Source organism: Calonectris borealis, unplaced genomic scaffold, assembly GCF_964195595.1.
Source record: "Calonectris borealis unplaced genomic scaffold, bCalBor7.hap1.2 HAP1_SCAFFOLD_44, whole genome shotgun sequence".
NCBI classification, from domain to species: domain Eukaryota; kingdom Metazoa; phylum Chordata; class Aves; order Procellariiformes; family Procellariidae; genus Calonectris; species Calonectris borealis.
In genome coordinates, this window is record NW_027441456.1 from 508,726 (window position 1) to 525,628 (window position 16,903).

A 16,903-nucleotide genomic window follows, 5' to 3' on the forward strand; every position below is an offset into this window, starting at 1 on the left:
CAGCACCCCATGCACCCAGCACCTGAACATGCCCAGCACCTGGACGTGCCCAGCACCCAGCACAAAGCAACCACACCATCCAGCACCCAGCACCCCCAGCGCCCACCACCGCCAGTGCCTAGTAGCCAGCTCTGGAAATGCCCAGCACCCAAACATGCCCAGCAACCAGCACCTCCAGTGCCCAGCACGCAGCGCCCCCAACACCCAACACCCAGCACCCACACATGCCCAGTACCCCGCACCTACAGAGCCCGGCACCCAGCACCCGGACGTGCCCAGCACCCAGCACCTGCAAAGGCCAGCACCCAGCAACCCCAGAGCGCAAGCACCGCCAGAGCCCAACATCCAGCACCCCCAGCACCTAAAACCCAGCACCCCAAGCACCCACCATCCCCAGGGCCCACCACCCAGCACCCAGCACCCGCACAGCCCAGCACTGCCAGCGCCCAGTACTCAGCTCCCAGACATGCCCAGCACCCAAACATGCCCAGCAACCAACGCCAACAGTGCCCAGCACCCAGCACCCCCAGCACCCAGAGATGCCCAGCACTCGGACATGCATAGTACCCAGCAGCCGCAGGGCCCAGCACCCAGCACCCCCAGCACCCAGCACCCCCAGCATCCATCACTCGGATGTGCCCAGTACCCAGAGATGCCCAGTACCCAGCACCACCAGGGCCCAGCAACCAGCACCCGCAGCGCCCAGCACCCAGCACCCGGACATGCCCAGCACCCAGACATGCCCAAGGCCCAGCACATAGCAACCACACCGTCCAGCACCCAGCGCCTGGACATGCCAACCATCCAGCACCCCCAGAGACAGCATCCAGCACCCACAGTGCACACACCCAGCAGCTGGACATGCCCGGCACCCGGCACGCCCAGCACCCAGCACCCACAACCCCCAGCGTCCAGCGTCCAGCAGATGGACATGCCCAGCACACGGACATGCCCAGCAGTCAGCATCCCCAGTGCCCAGCTCCCAGAGATGCCCAGCACTTGGACATGCATAGTACCCAGGAGACGCAGGGCCCAGCACCCAGCAGCCCCAGCGCCCAGCAGCCATCACTTGGACGTGCCCAGCACCCAGAGATGCCCAGTACCCAGCACCAGGGCCCAGCACCCAGCACCCCCAGCACCCCCACTGCCCACCACCCAGTACCCTCACTGCTCACCACCCAGTACTTGGACATGCCCATCACCTGGACATGCCCAGCACCCAGCACCCCTACTGCCCCAACACCCAGCACCTGGACATGTCCACCACCCAGCACCCCCAGGGACCACCAGCCCCAGCACCCAGCACCACCATTTCCCAGCACCCAGCATTCAGACATGCTCAGCACCCAGAACCCCCAGTGCCCAGCATCCAGCATCCTCAGCACCTAGAACCCATCACCCCCAACACCCACCACCCAGCACCGCAAAGCCCAGCACCGATCACTCCCACCACCCAACACCCAGCACCCGCACATGCCCAGCACACAGGACCCCCAGCACCCACCACCACCAGTGCCCAGTAGCCAGCACCTGGACATGCCCAGCACCCAAACATGCCCAGCAACCAGCACCCCTGGTGCCCGCCACCCAGCACGCTGAGCGCCCAGCACCCAGCATTCAGACATGCTCAGCACCCAGAACCCCCAGTGCCCAGCATCCAGCATCCTCAGCACCTAGAACCCATCACCCCCAACACCCACCACCCAGCACCGCAAAGCCCAGCACCGATCACTCCCACCACCCAACACCCAGCACCCGCACATGCCCAGCACACAGGACCCCCAGCACCCACCACCACCAGTGCCCAGTAGCCAGCACCTGGACATGCCCAGCACCCAAACATGCCCAGCAATCAGCACCCCTGGCGCCCGCCACCCAGCACGCTGAGCGCCCAGCACCCAGCACCTGGACATGCCCAGCACCCAGCATCCCCAGGGTCCAGCACAAAGCAACCACACCATCCAGCACCCAGCAGCCGGACATGCCCAGCACCTGGACATGCCCGGCACCCGGAACGCCTAGCAACCAGCACACACTACCCCCAGCATGAAGCATCCAGCAGATGGACATGCCCAGCACACAGACATGCCCAGCAGTCAGCATCTGTAGTGCCCAGCACCAAGCATCCAGAAATGCCCAGCACCCGGACATGCATAGTACACAGCAGTCCCAGGGCCCAGCACCTAGCACGCCCAGCACCCAGCAGCCGCAGCACACACTACCCATCATTTGGACATGCCCAGCACGCAGAGATGCCCAGTACCAAGCACCCTCAGTGCCCAGCATCCCCCAACCCTAAGCTTAACCCTAACCCGTAAGCCTAAGCCCTAAGTCACTCCCTTTCTGCTCCCTACATACCCCCTTGATGACTTGAATGAAGTCTGCTCCTGGGATCTTCCTCGTGCCCACACCAGTCTCCTTGAATCATAGAATCATAGAATCATAGAATCATACAGGTTGGAAAAGACCTCTAAGATCATCGTGTCCAACCGTCAACCCAACACACCATGTCCACATAGAATCATAGAATCATACAGGTTGGAAAAGACCTCTAAGATCATCGTGTCCAACCGAAGAAGTTGACTATCGGCCACTTCTGTTTGCACAGGAGGTTATGCAGTATGACAAGATCCTGGGGGTATGGTGCACAAAAAAGGGGGACGCTGCCCTTCCCCAAGGGCCGTCAGCTCTCTGGTGGGGAGCACTGGAAAAGGCTAGAAAATACCCTGAGAGCACCCTTACCCAGAGTCACCGTGCCAGGAGGTGTGACACCATCTGGGGTAAAGCAGTGTAACTCTACTGATCTGTTCTTCTCTTTCTAGTCTTCCCTTTCTTCTGAGGGTTTCTGTCAGCAGGATTTGCTCCTGAGTTCTTGCAGATACAAACAGAAACCCTTCTGTTACCGCCTAGGAAATAACTCACCCATGAGCTACTTTTTAGAAAGGGCTACGGTTACTTGTCTGACAGAAGCAATGCCCAAATAGAGTTTCTGATGCACCTCCTGAGCACAGGGATGCCAACAAGGCATTGCTAAGACTCAGAGTAACACATCATTTAAGAACCCACAACAGGCAACTGAGTGTGAAAACGAGCACAAAGAAAGGGGTCTTTTCAGAATCACTCTCTCTTTCTTCTTCATGTCCATATTTTCCTCACCTTGGGGAGGAAACACAGACTCTGCAGCCCCTGCAGTCAAATACAGTTCTGCGGGACAGGGGGGAGAAGAAAGTAGAGCGACCTGAACAGGGAATTTTCAAACCTGTGAAGAATCAAGTAGAAACAGTTGCAAAGCGTAGCATCAATTTAAACCTGATGGAGCCGAGTAATAGAAGTGAGTATTACAGAGAACTAGAGGGGAGCCCTGCAATCAAAAGGGTAAGCAAGGCAGACAGCTCTAACCGCACATTTTCACCTTAAACAAAATAGGCTTGGCATCCTGATTGCTCACTTCACCCTGGAATAGTCCCATTCCTCGTCTGAAAGTTGCTGTGCACCTGGCTGAGGACAGATACAATCCACACAAGGAGCAATCAGAGCTATACGCTGCACTTTCCTTGGTGAAGTTTCCTTCGAAAAAATCCCTGACAGGTTGACTGGAACTTCCCAGCTGTGGTAAAACCATCCACCCCCAGTACCCCTATTTCCCAAAAGCTGGCAGCACAGCTTGAGTGGGGGGAAAGGCACATATCAGACCTTGGGGCACAAGCATCTGCCAAGGGAGCTGCATCCTACCACGAGCACTCCCCACTTGCTTCTCTGACAACAAAGCCCTGGTGTGTGCTCTCACCAGGAGGGAGAAACAACTTCCATGTCCGGAAATCCCCATATATGAAAGCCTGTCCACAGAGATGGGGGTGTCCATGAGCATGAGACCCACATGAACGCCTGGGGACAGCAAAGGCACCTGGTCTGTCCCCACCAGAGCATGCCTGCTCCAAAGCTTGGAGCCGCCTGTTGGAGAGGAGGCCACTTTACCTTCCCCTGCCAGGCGGATACAAAACTCCAACCTCCAGCTCTCAGGGGGGGTGACCCTCAGGGCAGCAGCAGGAACCGCTCTGACCCTGGTTGTGGGGTTGTCCCTGGGGCTGGGCCCAGGCCTGGTGAACTGGGCCATGGCAGGGCCCGTGGGTGATGAAGTCGCCAGGTCCCTCCCCCCAGGCCGATCTGCACTGGGAGATACCTGCTCCTGCTCCTGCAGCTGTCCTGGCCCTGGCCCTGGCCCTGGTCCTGGCCCTGGCCCTGGCCCTGGCCCTGGCCCTGGCCCCCCCCTCACCCCGGCTGCCCCCAGCCCCTCTCTCACCCATTTCTCCTCAGGCCTCTCGGCCTCTGCCCCCTCCAGCCCCGCCCCAGGCTGGCTGTGACTGACAGGCCTCCTCCGGCTCCGCTGATTGGCTCAGCCGTGGCCAATGGTGCAGCTGTTGCCGGGTGGGCGGGGCAGCCCAGGCCTCTCCTCACAGAGCTGCCCTGTGCCCACTGCCCCCCCCGCCCCGCAGCTGCTCCTCCCCAGCCGGGACACTGGGCCTGCGGAGAGACGGCCTTCAGGAAGGGCCATGGCTCCTGGGGCTGCTCTCTCAGCAGCGCGAGGTGTGTGCACAGCTCTGCCGTCCCTCGGTCCGCCCCTGGGGGTTGGGCCTGCTCAGGGAGGGAGGGAAGGGGGGCGGGGAGGGCAAGCGAGGGGAGAAGAGGGAAGGGGAGGGGACAGGGCAGGAGGAGAGCTGGCGGGAGGGGAGCTTCCCTGGATTTGTTCTGGATCGGCAAGCGGTTCCAAAAACGTGGATCTGTCTGTGCTGCCTGCCACAGCCCTGGGCAGGAGGAGCTGCCTGATGGGCACCTCCTCATCAGCCAGGCCGGCGCCTGTCAGGAGACAGGGCTCTGCCCCCGGTCACAGCGCCCATACTGAGCCCAGCACCCAGCGTCTTCCTCAGGTCTCGCCTTCCCCTTGGCGGTAAGGAGGAGAGAGGCCCTGTCCTGGCATGGCCCAGGGCATCGTCCTGCGGCCAGAGCAAGGATGGAGCCCTGTCACCCTCCCTACGGGGGCTGAGCACTGTCCTTTGCTTCTGTCCCTGGGGCTCCCCAGTGCTGGCAGGCCCCACAGGGCTTCAGGGCCAAGCAAGTGCTGGGGCACCAGGGGCACCTGGGGCTCAGAGCAGCTTCGGGCATCTCCAAAGCCGAAGTGTGGCTGCCCCTTTACTTCTGCAGATGCAGTTGTTTGCTACACCCTTCATGGTGAAAATTGTTTCTCTTCATGGCACATGGGCTGGACAGATGCTGCTTCCCTGCTGGTCTGGGAGGACTTCAGGGAAACGAGGAAGTCGGAGCATGCACACAGGTATGAGGAAAGTGAAAAGGAGCCGTGTCAAGGTTTTTCTGGTATTTCGCATCAGAACTCAGACATTTGTGTGCGTCCCAGCACCAACGTCAGCTTTTTTTCCTCCAAGCTGCACAGCTATTCACCAGCAAAAGCGAGTTGGGCTGAGCTGGTCTTTGGCATAACTTGGCTCCTTCCTTTTTTAAATTGTGTACCTAGACTTTTCCTTTTTTCCACCAATGTCTGTCTGTCTTCCCCCTTCCCCCCAAGTTTCATCCTCTTTCAAAGGTAATTATGATTTGAGTTTCTAGACAGATCATTGAGTAGGTAGACACAGGATCTAAGTATAGGCTGGTCTATACCTCCAAAGCTGTAGGCTGGGCGGTTATACCTTTAAAGGCTAGATAGATATGGGCTATGGGTAGGGTTACTGTTTGCCAGTTATTATTTCTTTTGGGGTCCTGTGACAGTGATGGTAAAGGTTGTCCGCCTGCAGCTCTGCAGCAGTTAAAACTACACTGAAAGAGTTTTGATGGCGGATGCTGTTCTGTGTGTTTTGTTTTCAATAATAATTTCATTGAGCTAGAATTATTTCTATGTGATTAGGTGATGGGGATCCCGGTCAGCTGGAGCCAGGCCAGCCGGGGCAGCCCGAGTGATCTGAGAGCTGAGGAGGGGAAGGAGACAGACCCCCCCTGGGCACAGGCACTGGGCACCCCGACTCCCAGAGCCCCCCTTGAGCTGCCGCAGCACGGCTCACCCCCTGCAGCTGCCCCGGCCCCAGGCCCTGCCCTGAGGCCTGTCCCGGAGCCCCAGGCTGCTCCACGGCCTGTCCTGGCAGCAGCGAGCTGGGCCTTGGGCGCGCTCAATCCTCTGTTAATGCAGGTGCTGTCGGCACCAGCGCGGGGAAGGAGCGATGTCTGCAGGAACTCCTGCAGCAGGAGGGGCTCCAGCCTGGGGCTGGCTGCGGTAATCACAGTTCTTTCCCTGAGGCCGCGCTGAGGGCTCAGGTGTCCGTTCCTCCCCCAGGAATGTTTGTTGGCTGCATCTGGCTCGGGCTGAAGTTGAAGAGATCGGAAAAAGGTAAAGCGGCTGGAGAAGGACATGAAGGGGATCTGTCTGGAAGCTGCCCCCAGCTGCAGACAAGAGACAGATGGCCTCTCCGGGTGAGGAAGGGTCCCTCTGAGTATTCCTCAGCAGACCAGATCGCCAACATGCACCGAGAGGTTTGTGCGTGTAACCAAAAGTACGGTACGGCCGTGTAGTGTGTGTGTCTGTGTGCGCGTGTGAGGCTATGTATCTAGGAAGCTTCATATTGTAAGAGCTGAGAGACACAGAGACAGAAGCGTCTGAACTGTAAAATTCTCCTGGCAGTCCGGAGAGTGGGAACTGCAGCGAGTCCTGGGCCCTTGGGGCCATGTCGCCCCTCTTCTGCGACCGGGTCTCTCCCTGTGCCTGTGCCCCCCTGCCTTTCCTTCACTGGTGTCACCTTTTTGCTTCCCTGTGCCTCTCTTCTTCTGTTTATTCTTGTGTCCTGCTCCCTGTTCCTCCCTCTCTCATTTCCAAGCCCCTCTCTTTCTCTGCCATTCTACCCACCCTGTTGTTTTTTCTTGTTCTCCCTCTTTCCGACTCCCTGCCCCTCTTTTTTTCTTCCTCTGTCTCTGTCCTGCAGCCCAGCGCTGTTTCCCATTCTCTGTCTCTTTGTCCCGATCTGCATCCCTCCCTGTTTTTCACAATCTCTCTGGCCTCTTCCCTGTCCTGCCTTCTCTCTCTCTGCTTGTATGTCCCACTCCCTGTCCCTGACCTCCTCTTTCTCTCTCACTCCTTCTCTTTCTCTCCCTCTTCCTCTGTCCTGCTCACCGTCTCTGTTTTTCTTTTTCTTTCGTTCTGTATCCCACTGCCTCTGTCATGCTTCTTGTCCATCTCTTACTCTTGCTGTCCCTCTGCTGCTCCCTGACTCCCTTTCCTTTTTTGTCTTCCTCCGTCTCTCCACAGGGCTCCTGATGCCTCTCTTTCTTTCTCTATCCCTCTATGAGGCTCAAAAACCCTGTCTTTCTCTCTCTGTCGTTATTCTTGTGTGTCGCTCCGTCCTGCTCCCTGTCCCACCATTTCTTGTTATGTCCCTCTGTCCTGCTCCCTGATCCTATTCCTTTTTCACTCCTCTGTCCTGCCACCCACTCCAAATTATTTCTCCATCTCCCTCTCCTTATTTTTCTTTCTCTGTCCTGCTCCCTCTTTCTGCCTCTCTTCCTCTATCCCTGCTGCTTCTTTCTCCATCTCTGTCCAGATCCCTGTCCCTTTTACTTTCCTCTCGCTATCCCTCTGTCCTTCTTCTTGTCCCCACCTTTTCTGTTGTGCAGCCCAGTGCTGTCTTTTCTTTCTCCACCTCTCTGTCTTGCTGCCCAACCCAGGCTTTTCCCCCCTCCATCTCTGTCCTGCTCCCTCTCTCTTATTTTTGCCTGTCTTTCACTTTGTCCTGCCTCCCTGTCCCTTTTTTCTCTCTCCGTATCACCCCGTCTTGCTCCCTGTCCCTGCCTTTCTCTGACAATCCGCGTCCTGCCCCTGTCCTTGTCTTTCCCTCTTTGTTCCCTCGTCATTCTTCCTATCTTTTTTCTCTCTCTCTCCCCATCTCCCTGCTGCTTCTTTCTCCACCTCTCTCCTGCTCCCTGACCCTTTTTTCCCTCTCGCTGTCCCTCTGTTCTGCTTCCTCTCCCATCTTTTCTGTCTTTATTTCTCTGTCCCACTGCCTGTCCCATTGTTTCTTGCTATACCTCCTTGTCCAGCCGGCTCTCCCTTTTTTCTGTTCTCTCTTCCTTTGTCCTGCTTCTTGGCCTTTCTTTCCTCTTCCTCCATCTCTGTCCTCCAGACCATTGTCGTTATTTTTCCTCTTGGTCTCTTTGTCCAGATCTGAGCCTCTCTTTAGTTCTTAGTCCTCTCCGTCCTGTTCACTGTCCTTTTTCTCTCTCTGTCTGTATGTCCCGTTCCCTGTCCCCATCTTTCTCTATCCCTCCTTTCTTCTTCTTCTCCTTCCCCCCCTTTTTCTATCCCTCTGTGCTGCTCCCCAACCCTACTTTTTCTTCCTCCATCTCTCTGCAAGACTCCTTGTCCCTGTTTTTCTTGATTTCTCCATTTCTCTGGCCTTTTCTCTGCACCTTTCTTTCTCTCTCAGCTCCTGAGTCTTTTCCCTTATCTTATTTTTCTCTTTCTAGTCCTTCTCCCCATCAGCTTAACCTGAATGACCAGGCGTCCCTGTGCTCTGGTATTTACCTGTGTCATGGTTTAACCCGGCGGGCAGCTCAACGCCACACAGCTCTTTGCTCACTCCCCCGCAGTGGGATGGGGGAGAGAATGGGAAAAAAGGTCAAACTCATGGGTTGAGATAAAGATAATTGAATAGGACAGAAAAGGAAGGGAAAATAATAATAATGATAAAAGAATATACAAAACAAGTGATGCACAATGCAATTGCTGATCGATGCCCAGCCAGTTCCCGAGCAGCGGCCCCGCCCCCCTGGCCAACCTCCCCAGTTTTTTGTTCAGCATGACATCATATGGTATGGAATACACCTTTGGCCAGTTTGGGTCAGCTCTCCTGGCTGTGTCCCCTCCCAGCTGTGTCCCCTCCTCGCTGGCAGGGCAGTATGAGAAGCTGAAAAGTCCTTGACTTAGTGTAAGCACTGCTCAGCAACAACTAAATCATCAGTGTGTTATCAACATTATTCTCATACTAAATCCAAAACACAGCACCATACCAGCTACTAGCAAGAAAGTTAACTCTATGCCAGCTGAAATCAGGACAACCTAGCGTTGCCCTCGGGAAGATCTGTGTCTTTACAGCTAGGGATCATCTGGGAGCTGATCTCCTTATGTGGAATGTGGAGCTAGGTGTAGTTAAAGCAGAGGTTGTTCCCAGGCAGTGCTCTGTGCATCTTGTTGAAAGAGCAGGCTGTGGGCCTTATTTTGAAGGAAGGTTTCCTGTTCTGCTCCTAGGGAGGCTGCACGGGCGTGGTGTTGGGGACTGCAGGGATGGGTGGGATCTGCTGTGATTTCTCGTAAATGTGAACTGGACTTAATGGACTTGAATGAAAGCAGACTGACTGCGTATGGTTTTCTTCCCCAGCTCCAGTTCCAACCTATGTGTTTGGCACTAATAAACGAGACCCTGAGCTATTTTCCAGATATGAGGGGCTGCCAGTTAGCAGAGAACATCACTTACTTAGGTAATGGTGCAGTTGGTCTGTGACCAGGGATGTGTACTTTTGTGATGGTGCTTTCATGGACATTTTCTGGTCAGCAATTGCATTGTGCATAACTTGTTTTGTATATACTTTTATCATTATTATTATTTTCCCTTCCTTTTCTGTCCTATTAAATGTTTGTTTTCATTTATCTTGAGTGTTGAAACTCTGAAAGGGGCCGATGAGTTGCCCTCCCTCAGTTTGCTCCCTCCTCTTTGGGGAGTGCGGTTAATGTTTGCTTCTTGGCTTTGCAGAGAACAAAATCCATTAATACACCACCTCACTTGAATTGCTCTTGTTGGGAACCGATGAGAAGCTTATTGCTGCCTCATCTCGCAAATGGCATGCGTTCTGGTTCTCATTTGTTGAGCAGCCTGTCGGCTTGTCAAATGACTCCGCAGAACAATTCGATTACTCCAAGCAGCGATGCTGATACGAAGAGCTTACGTACTTCACTGCTAGCGATTCTGTGCTTTTCCCTCTGCAGGCGGGAAAGGTGATTCCTGAGTGGGCTGTGGCTTTAACCAGGGAGGGCAAAGCTGCTTCTCTGTGTATTTCCTTTCCGCCTCTTCCCTTAGCCCCTCTCCTCCCTTCCCCTCTGTGAGGCTGGTTTTGTGGTGTGCCTTCACTGGTGGAACGAGCTCCCACACGAAACGGAGGGAAGGAGGAAAGGGGCAAGGTGAGAGGTGTCGCAGTCCTTGGTTTGCAGATTTAATGCCTAGGCCCCATTCAGAAAATACAGCGCGTATGTGGGTCAGTGGTCCCTGTGATACCGTAAGTCGGTGAAATAAGAACTCTCTACACCCGGTTTTGGAGTTTTAGAAAGCAGGCATTCTTTAATGCGGCGCCGGGCGCACAGGGGATCGCTCTACCTAGTGTGCGCACCACTTTATTTAACTACAGGAGTTATATACAATCAAGATATACATCTTCATTAGATTTCTGGGAAATGATTAACATGTTTATGTTGTTCTCTGGAATTCATTCACATATGTAAAAGTCTTTGACGCATGCGCCTTTATATGCATAGGTGGTCTTCCAGGGTCTCCTGGTGGTCGTCGATGGTCTTCCTCACAGTGTCCTTTAGTTGAAGTCGGTCTTTACGCATGCTCCGCTTAACCCTTGGCTTGGTTTGCACGATTGTCACTTGCCACAAACTAGCTTACTCCGGCATAACTTCTTTATCTACTCTACTCAAGATACAAAGCTGGCTTCCTTCTCTATTTTACGCAGAATACAAAGTTTCAGGGCCTTTTTTATCTATTGAATGTCCGGCCTATCTATTCCTAAGGCATTCCTAACCCATCTGCATCATTTCAACCAAAGAACTCTTTACTATTCCTTTCTTGTCGGTATCACCTGCAGATTTTTACTATTTATAGCCATTTCTATAAATACAGAGTTGACCCAGCGGGTTCACATGATGCTGTGCTGCTTGTAAACGGAATCGTTTTTATCCTTGCTGCAGTCTGGAGGTGGCAAGTGCCAGCTGATAGATTAAGATGGAGATGAAAGCGAGCGATACATATGTGACGGTGATCCTGCCACAAGGATTGATCGAGGAAGACCCTGCAGTGACTCTGTCAGAGGACAAGGTTTTCAGTGCTATTTCTGTATTTGATACCCCAGGGATTTGTTTTCCCTCTGTGTGTGTTTCTGTGCAGGCACGTGCATGAAGCAGAGGTGTTTCTCTGTGCCGTAACTGGGACTGATGACGGCTGGGTGGGTGGGAAGAGGTGCAATCACGGAAGAAACTTCCTGCAGCTGCCCTGCCGTGTCCTTCAGGATAAAACAGCTCTTCTGGTTGTTTGCTGCCATCGAGAGCTACCGAGTGCATGGGGAGGTGTCGGGTTCCTGCTCCCTGTGGTCAGCACTGGTCCTTACTGGGTAGCCCTCCCCAGCAGCCAGCGCTGTACGCCCCTGTCAGTTGTTAGGCAAACATCTGCAGCTGGAATGTGTGGCGTGTTCCTCCGATTTGTCCATTCTCCACCTTGCATAGCAACGCATTTAAAATACTGAAATGTGCTCTTTTTATTGCTGTTAACATTCAAAAGTGTTGTTTTGGTCTGGTCAGCAAGGTATTTGGCAAACATGACTGTTGCATTTTGAGAATAAAGTAGGTTCCCATCCTTCCCCCCACCCCCAAACTGTGTAGCATCCAGATCTTTTCTCCCTACTCCCCTACGTGTGGCCTGGCTTTGTTCGTTTTGCTGCCTCAGACCAAGAATACAGCAAACACCTGAGATGTGTGCTGTGTGCTCCAGGCCAAAGAAAGTTTTAAATGGTCCCAGTTTATTTTACGCAGCCATGCAGCGTGGTACCTTTTGGAAGGAACGCTGGGATGGTGTATCAGAAGTTACTGAAAATGGGATGATACCGGTAGTGGTTTATTTTCAGTGCCTGGTTTGGGAAAGAATATTCCAAAATACTGAGCGGTTAGAGAAAGATGAGTGCAAGGCAAGGAGCATCATGCTGCATTTATTGCTAAATGTATGTTTTCATTTCATTCAAACTAGAAAGTAAAGAAAGACTGTACCTGCAAAAGAATTGGCATAGCTGTCTCTGTTTCCCAGAGTGAGCATACAAGCACCAGGGAGCAGTTTGGAGGATCAGAACTTCAGCCTGCTCTGGGTGATAAACCCTCAGGAGAGGACAGAGAAACCCCACTTCTTTCAATACAGCTCTACTTATCTTAATAGTTCTTCCTGTTAGATTGTGTTGGCGGTCAGACTCTAAGCACGTGATTAAACTGTTAAAAAATCAAGATCTTTAGGGATTATTTACTGCATCGAATCCTCTTGCAAGCAGAGCACTGTATTGCCCTGTGGATAGTATAATGTCAGGACTGGCATGACTGGTAATTTTCCTTTTCTTTTCTAGTAGAAGGATGCATTTATGAAGGCAAAGGCGGGGTACAAGCAGTGCCCCACAACAAACCAACCTGTGAAGACCCAGACATCCGCTGTTACAAACAGGAAAAAGCTATGGGCCTTGGCTTCAGACTCTGCAAAAGATTGACCAAGCCCAAGGAAAGTGACCAAAAGTGAAGCAATGCCACAGCGTCACTTCGGGATGGCAGGTGAGATTTCCATCCATGTTCCTCAAAGGTAGTAGCCTTGTGTTGTTTGAGTCTGGAATCGAGCTGCAAGACCAGTTTTCTTTACTGCACATGGTACTGTAGTGCAAATACCTTTCATGTCCCAAATTAAGTTGCCAAGGCTCTAGTTAAACCTCTGCATAAGAACTTAAAATTTTCCTTAGGGCATGATTGCTTTCAAGAGGCGAGTCCAGATATGTGGCATGTCGTGCCCCGTACCCCATGTGGGGTCCGGATGTGATTGATTTTTAATTCAGGCTTATCTGCTGTTAGAGATTTTCATTTTCTAGTCAAACAGGCAAATGCTGATTGTGTGCATTCTTCTTCCCTTTCATAGAGTGTTGTACTATGTTTAGTAATTTGCTGTTTACAAATATAATTTATGGGTGTCTGTGGAGTTGGAGGTGTGGATTCTAACATTTTAAACATTAAAAAAGGAAAGAAATAAACAATCAAATCCGTGAATAAGTGTAGGTGGAGCGCCTGAACTGGTGAAAGGCAGGTAATCTCTCCCTGATGTCCGCAAGTAGCAGAAGTGTTGCAGTCCTGACCTTGGAATAGAGAGACGTAAATGTTAAATGCTGGCAGCTTAAGAACCTAGCAGTCAAGGTAGAAAATAATTTTTCCCCCACCACCCTTTTTCCTTTTTAAATTCCTAATTGTGGAAGGATTTTTATTAAATAACGGTCATCCTATGAACATTCCAAGCACTGAGGACTTGTTAGCAATAGTATAAGGCAAAGGGTTGCTAAAGAGCAATTGTAGTTTTAGAGTCTCTGAAGTGATAGTAGAATAGGGAAAAACAGGCTGAGGAATGTAACTATCAGTAGATTAGGTAACGGAATGCAGGCGCAGGAAGCGTTCGCGTGGACACCTGCTTTTGACCAATCTGTGTATGTTAAGATTCGTGTGCTTGCTGACTGTAAACCAATAGAGGATTCGTAGGTGCGCGTGTTAGTGTGGCTAGCTTATAAAAGTAGCACAATATCTTGAAATAAAGGAGAATGACCATACCCACATTGGGACTCCTCATTACTCTGGGAACGCGCTCCTATTCCGACCCCAGGTCACTCCGATCTCTGGTAGCAGAGGATGTGGAAACATGCTGGGCTCATAGCCCAGAGGTCTGGTAGCAGAGACTACAATTCTTCGAGACTGCGGTAAGTGCAGCGAGAGAAGGGGAGTGGGAAACAAGCGACTGGGAGTTGTACTATTCTGTCGCTTAACTAGAATAGATATCGGTGCAGAGTGGCCAACTGCCTCCCAGAGGGTGCGCTGCTATCATGGAGAATGAGGCAGCAGCTACGTTGCTTGCAGGACTACTCTCTAAGAGAGGGATCGAGACAACGGTGAAACAGCTTATCAAGCTGATTAAGTTAGGACAACGTTTGGGACTTTTTAAGGACACTCACACGTTGTTTTCTGTGCTTGAATGGCGGGAGCTGGGGGAACTAATGTGGCAGAAGCTTACTGGAGGTGATAAGAAATTGGAGAAGGACATTCAGTCTGTGTCAGACTTGTGGGGAGACGTACTAGACACTTTAAAAGCTATGAAAGCTGAACGGGAGGTGGCGTGTGCGGCTGTTCAGATGCTGGCTCCGGACCCCATGCCGGAACAGTCTAAGAGCATGGAATCCAAGGCGGGACCTATCGCGCGATTTTTTGGGCTGCCTGCTGTGAAGGGTATGACGGGGTCCACCTGTAAGACTGTTGCCGAACTGCGCGATAGAGTTGAGCAGGACTCTGAGGTTAAAACGCCCAATGTCGTAATGTCGTCTTCGCTAGAACAGCCGGAAGTTGCCGGCGCTAACGCACAGCAGCAGTGTGACACAAAAGCGGAAGAGCAACCGCCGGGCATGAAGGGGGAGGAGCGGCCAGCTCCACCCACCCCCCGATTCCAGGCGGGGAAACGTGCCGCCCTCCTCCCACCGCCCCCCCTCTCCACCCCCCCTTGCCACTCTCCAATAATTCCTCCGGCGCTGCCACACCGCCATCCAGCGGAAAAGAGAAAAATTCAACAGAAAGTATGAATCAGCTGTTAAAAGAGGTTGTGCAACAACTAAAGGAATTAACTACACAGACTCAGCAAAAAGGAGAACCTTGGTCAACCGCCGGTTCGAGAGACAATTTGCCACCCTGTTTCTCCGGACCTACCGCAGCTACCCATCGTGGCAGATGGAGTGGAGTTGTTCGGGATGCTATTTTGGAAGGACAGTGGGGGGTTGCATCCAACATTGGCTCCATGGCTTTTCCGGTGGTACAGGAAAACGGTCAAGGAAAATGGGAACCGCATGATTGGAAGATTCTACAACAAGCCAAAAATACTATATCGCAATACGGTGTTAAATCGGAAGCCTCGCGACAAATTGTTATTTGGATTTTTTCTGCTGATTTGATGTGTCCCCATGATTGTCAAAGTCTGATGAGACTTCTGTTGACACCTACACAGTTTTTGTTATGGGGATCGTCATGGTCTCAGAGGGCAGTGAATGCTGCTGCCCAACATCAACAACAAGGGGATCCACTATTTGGGATCACAGCTGAAATGCTTATTGGTGGGGGATGTTATGCGGATATAAATGTCCAACTAACTTTTCCTGTCAATATGTTACAGTTATCTTCTAAGCTTGCTTTAGATGCGTTTCTTTCCTTACCAGGATCGGCAGGCCCTTCTTTCAGCTCGGTGACGCAAGGTGCAACTGAGAAGTATACCAACTTTATTGATAGGCTTTGGGATGCAGTAATGAACCACCCGGATTTGGGAGAGGACAATAAACAACAAATGTTTAGAATTTTGGCCTTTGATAACGCCAATAACACTACCAGGGCCATTCTAGCCAGTCTGCCCAAAGGGGCAGGAGTGGAAGAAATGCTTTCTCGGGTGGAAAGAGCAGGGGTTCAAAAACAAAATGAGTCGATGGCAGCTGTGCTGCAAAGTGCTGTCCAAGAAGTAGTACAGCCATTAGCACCTGTTGTTAGGCGAAAACACTCTCCAGGAATAGTTCAGCCCTTTAAAGGCATCTGCTATCGTTGTGGGGAACAGGGGCGTAACAGGCGAAATTGTCGTGCTACTGTATGGTATGATTGACTGATGTGCAAACGGTCTTAGGCGACATCCGATGGGTTCGCAATTGCGCTGGCATTACCAATGCAGACATTAAACCACTAATTGAATTACTGCGTGGCACTCAGCCTGCAGCTGAAATTCATATGACGGACAAACACCACGTAGCCTTACAGCACATTATAAACAAACTTACTATAGCCTGGACCGCAAGAAGAATCCTTGAACTGCCACTTTCTTTGCTTATCTGTAACACCGAAGAATCACCTTTTGCTGTTATATGTCAATGGCAAAACAAGAAGGGGGAGATGAAGGGACAACAGGGAATGAACTCCGTGACTGCCATTGACAACAAGAGTAATGATAACTTGCCAAATTCCTCCCTTTTTCAAATTTTGGAATGGGTTTTCTTACGGGTACAACCACGTTGCAGTATACAAACTCATCCTGAAAGCCGTAGGGGAATTAATCCGAAAAGGGAGAACACGAATTATAGAGCTGACAGGACAGGAACCAGCAGACATCAGTATTCCTGTTAACGCTGTAGATTTAGAGTGGTGGATACGCCACATGTTGGCCATTCAAGAATCTCTGTTGGGATTTAGCGGAAAGGTGCACTCTCAGCAACCTCAAGGGAAATTGTGGCAGATTCTAAAACGAAATCAGTGGCTAGAAAAACCTAAAGTGGTTGTTAGCCCGATACTCGAGGGGTTGACGGTATACACAGATGCGGGAAAACGCTCTAGACAAGCTGCATGCGTATGGTGGGAAACAGATCAATGGTGCAAAAAGATTTTGCAAGGGCAAGCTGGAGATACCTTACAGACTTTAGAATTAATGGCGGTGGTATGGGCATTAGAGAACTGGCCTGATCATCCTTTGAATGTGGTGACTGATTCTCTATATGTAGCTGGGCTTATCCCAAGAATTCAAGACGCACTGATTAGGGAAACAAATAATCCTCAGCTAGGGAAACTGTTTATTCAATTAAGATCGACCATCCCCCAGCGAGCGGCTCCGTGTTGTGTCATTCATATCCGTAGCCATCAATGGGAGTTGGGTTTAGGACAAGGCAATCAGATAGCGGACAATCTTGTCAGTCCAGTGTGTCGTGTACCACCTGTAGATAAATTTTTACAAGCTAGGCAGGGTCATGAAATATTTCATCAAAACTCAGAGGGTTTAAGAAGGCAATA

At 51.9% G+C, this 16,903-nt stretch overlaps 1 protein-coding gene across 1 annotated transcript in view; it reads left to right on the forward strand.

Moving 5' to 3' along the window:
- Positions 1–12,430: 12,430 nt before the first annotated feature.
- The window catches only part of LOC142076355 (uncharacterized), an 801,642-nt gene continuing 797,169 nt past the window's right edge, over positions 12,431–16,903 (forward strand). Inside the window, exon 1 of the mRNA XM_075138664.1 lies at positions 12,431–12,625. The gene's annotated coding sequence lies outside the window, so the exon portion shown is untranslated. The remainder of the gene's footprint in view (positions 12,626–16,903) is intronic.